Below are 9,385 nucleotides of genomic sequence, written 5' to 3' on the forward strand. Positions count from 1 at the left end.
TTTACTAAGCGTTGCAATGCTTCTAGACTGTCTGCAAAAACAGCGGTGTCGTCTGCGAATCTTATGTTGTTTAAGATTTTTCCGTTTATTGATATACCCTGTTGTTCCTCTGATACTGCTTCCTTAAAATAGCTTCGCTGTACAGATTGAATAACAATGGGGACAGCATCCAACCCTGTCTAACAGCTCTTTTGATTTCTATTTTTTCTGTTTCCACATTTTCGATTCTAACCTTTGCTTTTTGATTCCAGTACAGATTGACAATAACCCGTATATCTCGACTATTCACATTCTTTTCTTTCAACAGTTTTACGAGTTTCTAATGTCGTACTCTATCAAAAGCCTTTTGATAATCTATAAAGCAGACATGAAGATCCTGGTTCATATCTAGTCGTCTTTGCGCGAGAACGTTAAAAGCGAACAGAGCCTCTCTCGTTCCTAGTCCTCCTCTGAATCCAAACTGGGTGTCATCTATATCTTCTTCTATTTGTTTGTATAGTCTTTTATATATTATTTTGAGAAATATCGAATATCTTCGAATATGTCATCTATTATTTTTTCGTGCAAATCCTCGAATTTGTTCTGTCAGAAAAAGGTAACGATGTTCGTATGAGATTTGTCTAAGAGTTCTGCATATGATGTTTCTATTTCGGAGTAACCAATTATTGATTTTGTTCTATATAAATCAAGAAATTTTTCGAATTCTTGGGACATTTTTTTTAGGCCTTCTTCTGTGTTCTCGTCTTCATCTTCTTGAATCTCTGTGTCATCTTTGTTAGATGCTTGCAATGAAAGTCTTGACTGGAAGTTTGCACAGTCCTTAAAATGATTTTTTTTTATTCTCGAGAGAGCATCTGCGTTTTGGTTAATTTTTTCTGATCGGTGTTCTATTTTGTAATTATCTTCTTTAAGTTTTAGGCGCCAGCGCGCTAAGCAGCTTCCGGGATCTTTGATTGAAAAAAGCCATGTGAGAGGTCGATGATCAGTAATAAGAGTGAATGTGCAACCAAAAATATATGGTCTAAAATGTTTTACTGCCCGTACGATAGCTAACAATTATCTCTCTATTGTGGAGTATTTTGTTTTGACACTGCATAATGTTCTTGACACATAAGCGATCAGCAGGTCTTTTTCTAATGGAGCCTGTGACAAAACGGCTTCTTCGAAAGTAAAAAGGGTTTTTCGAAATTTGGATATATGAGGATTGGGTGTGACAATAGAATATTTTTGAGTTCTTTGAATGCTTCTTTACATTCGACATTAAAGACAAAAGGGATATATCTTTGAAGCAATTTGGTGAGTGGCTTCAAAATTTTGGCAAAATTTGGAATAAATCTTTGGTAGTAACCGACTAAACCTAAGAATGATTTAACTTCTTGAGAGTTTTTTGGTTCCAGGAAACTTTTCATGCATGATATTTGGCAGGGTTTGTTTTTACTCCGTGTTCTGTTACAAAATGACTCAGGTATGCTACTTATTTTCTCAAAAACTCACATTTATCAGGTTGTATCTTCAGATTTGCCTTCCTTAATCTTTTAAAGACTTCTGTCAGTTTTGACATGTGCTCATAAATGGTGGCTGAATAGATTATAATGTCGTCCACATATACTAAACATCGTTCGTTTTGAATTCCCAGGAGAATATTGTCCATTACTCGTTGAAAAGTAGAAAGGACATTTCTTAAACCAAAAGGCAAACGCACAAATTCATATTGTCCATTTTTAACTGAAAATGCTGTTTTTTGAATATCTTTTGAATCAATTTCAATTTGGTGAAATCCGGACGCCAAGTTTACTGTTATGAAATACTGACATTTTCCTAATTGATTCAGTAGTTCTGAAATTTGTGGAAGTGGATATCGGTCTTCTACTAAATTCGTTAAGCTTGCGATAGTCCATAACAACTCGCCATTTCTGTTTTCCGCATGCATCAAGTTTCTTGGGCACAACCCAAACTGGAGATGACCAAGTGGAGATGGAGTGCTGAATTATTCCTTGTTCTAGCATTTTGTTGATTTGTGTCTTGACTTCCTCTTCATGTACCTGTAGATATCTGTAAGATTTTGTGTAGGCAGGTTTTAAGTTGTTTGTCTTAATTGCGTGTTTGATTTTTTTGATTAATATCTTTATTTGATTTTTGAGTTTCGAAATATAACAGCTGAAGCTCCCGTCCTACACGGTTGCTAGCTTCGATATGATCAGGAGGGTTACTAGCCCTAATAATTTGTATTAAACGGGGCTCTAATCCCGTTAAAAGAGTATTTAATGCCATAGAGTCAATTAAATTGCATTGGGCGATCTTTTGGTCTGAGGTTAGGTTTGATTTTTGGATTGAGGCGTGCATTTTTGCATTCAGTACTTGTAGTCTATTAAAGAAGGTTAAAGGGGATTCACCTGATAACTGTCGAAGTCTTTGTAGGTCATGTATTAAAGAAGTAAGGCCTCTGCTATATCCAAAATGAAGGTTTAATACATTTTTTATTTCAGAGTAAAAACTTGGTTTTCTTGAAATATATTAGTTGGGCTGCTTTACCTCTAAGTTTTTTTTATGTGAATCGTTAATAAGGTGCATTGGTCTGCTGTAGACATTTTAAATGCACAATCACATGCATCTAGGAATGTTGGAAGGGAGATTGGGTCTCCTTCGAACTTAGGAATTAGAGAAAATATTTCGGAAAGTTTATATGTTTCGATTTCGGCTTGAGTTTGGGAATGTGTTTCAGGCATTTTGAAATGATAATGGGAATTTTATATGAAAATAATGTTGCAAATGATGAAATATCAAAACAAAATGATTCAATTACTTACATTAACAGAAGCATCGAGGTCGTCTTGTTTTCAATCGGGTTCTATTACCAGGGGCTTCACTGGGTATTCCTTCCGTAGAATCCTGTTGAATAAGGACGGTTCGTAGATTCTTTTTCCGTTAAGGGATAGGGATCCGCCGTTGCTAGTTAGTTTCCTTGTTCTATCAACGTTACCCGGATCCTACTGACTGTGCCATTGTTGTATCACTTATTTCTTCTTTGACTTTTTAAAAAGACACTTTATTAAAAATTTTTATTACAATTGTTTTTAAAAGTTAAACTGACAAGGTACAAAAATGAAATAACAATAACTACGTAGCGAGGTTGTATCGAGTTTGACGAGATTTTGACGAATATCCCAAAATGCTAATGATCTTCTATTTATAATATCGCTAAAAGTAATCATTTTGAATTCCCACGGTAGCTAACGGCTGCTTCGAGTTTGCATGGCTCAGCTAATTCTATGGGAACTGCTGTTGTAGGTAGGATGTAATAGGAAACTGGTATTGTGAAACTTTCAAGTCAGAAACCTTTGGCTGGTTCAAGGTTACTATTTTCACATATAACATGTATATGTATAAAATATAAAAATTAAACCTAAAGCTAAGATTATTACATTACAAAAATATTAATATTAAACTCAACAGGTTTCCGAGTTGAACTGCGTCGCTTATCACGGCGCCGAACTTTCGACATCTTCTTTGATGTCTTCTTCAGGGATTCCGAGATCCAGGTGCAACGTTTCTTAATATTGCAGGTCGTTGTATCAAGTCTCGCATTTCAATCGAGAGGCTTTGGACATGCGATTTTTGATCTCACAACGGAGTTTGGTCCAGAGACGTGTTGTTGAGAAATAAATCGCGTAACGTGTCTATTGGTGTGGACTAAGCTTAAGACTTGAGCTAATAGCAACGAAGATACAAGTTAAAAGATCCAATAACTCAAAATGATTAATCTGTGACTTAGCCGGTACTCTTCAAATTATTTATTATGAGAGAATGCATCAATATACTCTACTATTATGTACGAGTGCATTAATGCTAATTAGTGATGAGTTTACGTGTACCCGATTTATATTACAAAAAATACAAATCATTTTTTTTACTTATATACTTATAAATCTGCCTATCAAATCATCTGGTTTAAAACGTTTTAACCACTTCACTTCAATTCCATACACTTATATTTTTGTCAAACAGTTATTACGCAAGTTTGTTGGGATGTATTCATATCCGTTTATATTTAGTACTATTAACTGTTATCACTTCTTTATCCTAAAGTACTTGTGGATTTTTTTTATTAATGAGTGCTTTGGTGAATTATAAGGTTAGATTTACTAGGGCTGACCTAGCGCTGAATTCTATATATTGTTTTAAAAACTATTTTGTATAGAAGCGGTTTATCATCCAACGGGAGGCTGAGTTTCTGACGAACCAGACAGTGTATTTGCTTAGACTTAATATCAAATTGTTCTCTTTTATTAAATATGTTTTTTTTGTCCTGGTAGTCGCCTATTGAACGAGTTCCTAAGTATTTTGTGTCATTTGCCTTTGTTAATTTAAGTTTATAACTTTTTAATACGGCGCCGAAATACTTTCTTAAACCAGGCTATAGCAACCAAACTTAAAGTAGTCCAAAGACGAATGGAACTCTCGGTACTTGGACTAACTCTCAGAGACAAAGTTAGAAACAAAGAAATAAGAAGAAGGACGGACGTCGCAGACGTCATGAAGCGTACAGCATGACTGATGTTGAACTAGGTCGTCCATGGGGCCAGAATGAATGACGGGCAGTGGACCCAAAAAATTACAGTTTGAAGACCAAAAGATTCGCCGGAAATTGCCTGCAAGAAGCTCAAGACCGACAGAACTGGTAGAAATTAAGGGAGGCCTATATCCAACTTTGGACGCAGAAGGCTGTATGATGATGATGATGGCCCTTATGTGCCAACGGATGAAATAGCAGTGCTAGCTGTGGTACTATCAATAGATCTGATGGCCGAGAAAAATGAATAATTGTAGAAGGAACAGAGGGAGACAAATACGTGAAGGAAAAAGAGTAATGAATAAATGATAGTCCTATTATTCGACTTCGCTATTTCAGTCTTCATCCCAGTTATTAACTGTTATATATAATTATATCGACACCTTATCCTAGATAATTCAATTCAGATAATACTATTTAACTCTGAACTGGTGGCGCCCCATATCGGAATACCAGTAGTGCCGCCTAGTCTGACAGACCCAAAATGCAATAATTCATTAATTAGAAAATCAAAACAATACTGTATGTTTTATCTAGCTTTACTTCTTTATCAATATAATTTAAACAATAAAATGTAATTTAGGTCCAATTAATAATATAACCTTCCAAAATAATTATTAAATGATGGATGTTCATGAATTGTGAAAAATAAAACAAGGGTTCATGCAAATTAACTTTTATTTTATTAGGGGTACAAAACATTAAAATATAAGATTTATTTGTTAAACTTAATCCTATGAGTTGCACTTTTAAACATTTTGTGGGTGCAATATACAATTAGTGCACTGAAACTGGGCATGTGTTAAACAAATAATTTTTTAGCACATTTGATAAAAATATAGCCTTTACTGTCGTTAACGCAAAAACATCATTTTTTAATATTTAAATTTTCGGGATTACCTCTTGAACCTTTATTTGAAGTTCCAGCCACTCCTTGGAGTCGGTCGCGAATAGGTGGAGAGATATTTTCCACCATGGAGCGACGCTTTAGATGCTGGTCGATTAGCTCTGCGGCCAAACGTTTTATGTATATTCTACGAAGCAAATTATCATTTTGATTATTGGCCAGATATATAATTTGGGAATTTATTCCAGCCATATTCATAAGTGAACAAAAAATCACCATCGGCCATCTCCGGGTATTTCGAGCTAGTTTATACGTGGCACAAAGTTCGTCAACGGTGTCTACCCCACCTTTAGTTGAGTTATAAAACGTTATAATATCTGGCTTCTGTTGGCCATCTCTTGATTCGTCTATTTGATCATTATTGTGGATACTTGAGGCCAGTATTACATATTTTCCCTTCTTGGGTACATAGGATACTATTGTAGTATTTTCTTGGAATCCAAACATACTTGAATAAACAGGTCGATGTGTGGTGTTCCGATCAGGATAAACTCCAACGATAATTGTCTTTTGTTTTTTCTCAGATTGTGATCACGACGAAGTTTTGTAATAAGTTCAAAAGCTAGTAAACCAATTATCACACGTAAGGTTTCTTCCAGTACTCGATATTGGACCAACTAATGTCTTGACAATACTAACTGGATCATTTTTTAAATAAAAGGGTCCCTTTGGTTGTAAACCATCATATGGTTCTAGATTTAATGTGTATCTAGTTTTTGCATCGACTATGGCAAAGATTTTTAATCCGTGTTTGTTCGGTTACGAAGGAATATACTGTTTAAAACCGCATCTTCCCTAGAATACCTCAAGTTTTTCATCTATAGTGCCATAATCGCTAATTGTGTAGACATTTTTGCAATTTTTTACCAAACTTGTAATCAGTTGTTTTATAGGTGCTAGCTTATCAGACAATTTTCTTTTATCTTGAGTTTCTAAATCATCAAATCTAAGATGTCTTAACAAAAATAAAAAACGTTGCTGCGACATGGTTAATCAAAACAGTTCAAACCCGCTGCCATTTCGTTCCCACAACTGTTCTGTGCTTAACCGATTACCTTTCAAATACACAGCTAAATAGAACAATCCTAGTAAAGCTCTTACTTCGATTATTATTAAGCAAAACGGGCTCTGTTATACATCTCTTTCATTTGATCTATATATTTGTTCGTACTTTCAACAATAATGTTTAAAATATCTTCGGAAAAAAACAAATTCCAACAATCAATTATGGATTTGGCGGTTCATACCGTTTGCACCGGGCATTGCTTTTTTCAGACTGCTCCATCTTTGCCTATAAAAGTAGCAATCCGTGAAACTTTTGCTGGTATTATATCCACTTCGCAATCATCGCCATCACCCTCTTGTTCAGTATCTGAATCTGAAAGGTGTTACTCTATGTTATCTACTTCGTCATCTGATTCAATGTCATCAAAATGTTGTTCTGTGTCAGTTTTTACTTCCTTAAGCAATTAAGTCTAATCAACCCAAATAAGCTATAATAATAACAATAAAGATAAAAATATGGCAAAAGTTTTCGGCTCGACGGTCGTTGCAATAATAAATATTAGTAAGGTACCAAGAGCACGAAGTTCATAGTTTAAACCCCACTCTTTTTATACCGACTAGTACGACGCTTGGGTCTGAGAGACTTGGCGCCACCGCTGCAGGGTTAATTTAATACCCCATTCTTTCTAGTGTAGTATCCTTCAAGCACTGATTGGGCTCTTTTAAATATATTTTGTTTGACTTTTCTACCTCTTCATTTAACTGGTTCTGTTTTTCCATAATATTAATATTCTATAGTTGAAATATTTCTATATTAGAATATATAAAAGATCTGCATATTATCTTTAATCAATTTCAGTATTTTGTAACGCTTTTATTATAGGCTAGTATGCCATACAGTCAAATGCTTTTCCAAATCACAAAAAGGTATAACTTCTGGTATATACCATACTACTATATATCTGGTATATTATATTATCCATTGCCTTTTTCATAGACTTTTCATACACGAAATAAATATATAATGTTTTGAAAATGGATGTAGACAACTTTTAAAAGAATTGGAAACTTAGAAAATGGAATTTATACATTTCTAACCAGCCTTTTTATTATGTCTTTATATTTGAAAAATGAATATGACTAATGTTAATCAGTTATAAAACTTTAGTTTTTATTTTCCTAATTAAAAATGTTAAAAAATTTAAAGCTGCTTGTATTATTTGTCCAACATGTGGAAATACCATGTTGTATATACACTCCACCTTATAAATTCCCAAGAACTTTTGAAATAAAATATCGTGTGGCATACGGTAACCACAAAGAGCCACTTTAAGATGTAAACAATGCCATCAATGACAGGAAAGAGTTATAAATTTATTTTACGAAGCATTCACAAAGAGACGATGACAGCAGATTCGAATGGCTAAATTTATGGTTGGTAAAATTAAGATGAGGGAATCTGTGAGAACTTAAGGGTTAGATATTATGCTAATTTGACTTAAGAAACTACTAGAAACAGGTAAATTTGAAATTTTACGCACTTTGTGAATGTTTAGATAAGTTTTAGATGTGTAGTTGATGGTTTTAAAGATGTATTTACTGACGTTTACAAATAGACCTAAGGAAATCTTGATGAAATTTGGGTTTTTGTATTTTTTTAGAATATAGGTAAAGATGTAATCAGTTGACAGGAAAGACTATGTGTTACATAATTTTTTTCAAAGAAACGCCATATAAAAGAATTTTGCTCAGAGTGTTCTTAATATTTAATTTTATTAAATATTTTTTGTTCCGGTTTCTTGATTTAGCATTCTTTTAGAACAAAATTGACCAACAGTTTTCTTTGGAGTACAAATATATTATTTTAGTTTAACCTTTATGATAAGTCATAAAGTATTACTGATACTATTTCGATCAATATTTTGTTAGAATTAAGTCATCAATTAGTGCTTTTGTTTAATACCAGCATCGCACTGAAAATCTTTATATACAGTTCGTTCGCTGTATATTTGCACATGTATGAAACTATTCACGAATATTTTTAAATTTTGTCTCATTTCTACTCACAGAATATAAAATGTTGAAATTAAGCCGCTTGTCCAACATTTAATAATACATCAGACAAAGACAGTAATATAACAACAGTCTGTGATAAATTCTCATCATTGAACCTGCTTATCAACTTCACAGCGTTGTGGTGTTTACAAAAATTATAGTTATATTGTTTAATTTTCTATTACATTTTCGTGCCTCGAGTTTATAAATTTTCTCAAAAAGAGTTGGTATAACGACTAACTGTTCACTTAGTGTTGGATTTCTTGATGTAAGTATAAATTTTGCAGTTAAATTTTCTTACCTTTAATTTGAGGTATCATTTTTGAATCTAGCTAAAACTCTGTGTAACGGATCGATATAAAACATTATTTGTTGTCATAAATATCAAACAGAACATTTTGTCAAGGTTTATATTTTTAGAATATGCCTGGAAATACATTAAATTCTCAATCCCAGCAACTCGTGCTGAATTTGTGTGAATATTTTGAGTTGGAAAAAAGGAACGGAGGACCCTTATTGACACGCTTGTGTTCAAGAGGTATTGTAATGAATTGTATGTTGTTTAATAATTTACCTATCATGAAATTGTTCTTAATTTAATGGGGTAACTGCTGCCTTGAAAATATCACGGCGTACAGTGTAGAATTAAAAAACGAAAAGAAATCAATCCTGTCCTTTCAAGTCCAGGCAAAAGTAGACGTCGTCGTAAAAGCAAGACAACTGATCTGCCTGAAGGAACTAAAATGGCAATATGAAACACTGTGTACAATATGTACCTACAAGGTAAGTATAAGTTGATATTGTACAAAATAAAAACGATCTGGTTTATACCCCAGCCAATAGATGTT

This window comes from Diabrotica undecimpunctata, chromosome 4, assembly GCF_040954645.1.
Source record: "Diabrotica undecimpunctata isolate CICGRU chromosome 4, icDiaUnde3, whole genome shotgun sequence".
In the NCBI taxonomy this organism is placed as follows: Eukaryota; Metazoa; Arthropoda; class Insecta; order Coleoptera; family Chrysomelidae; genus Diabrotica; species Diabrotica undecimpunctata.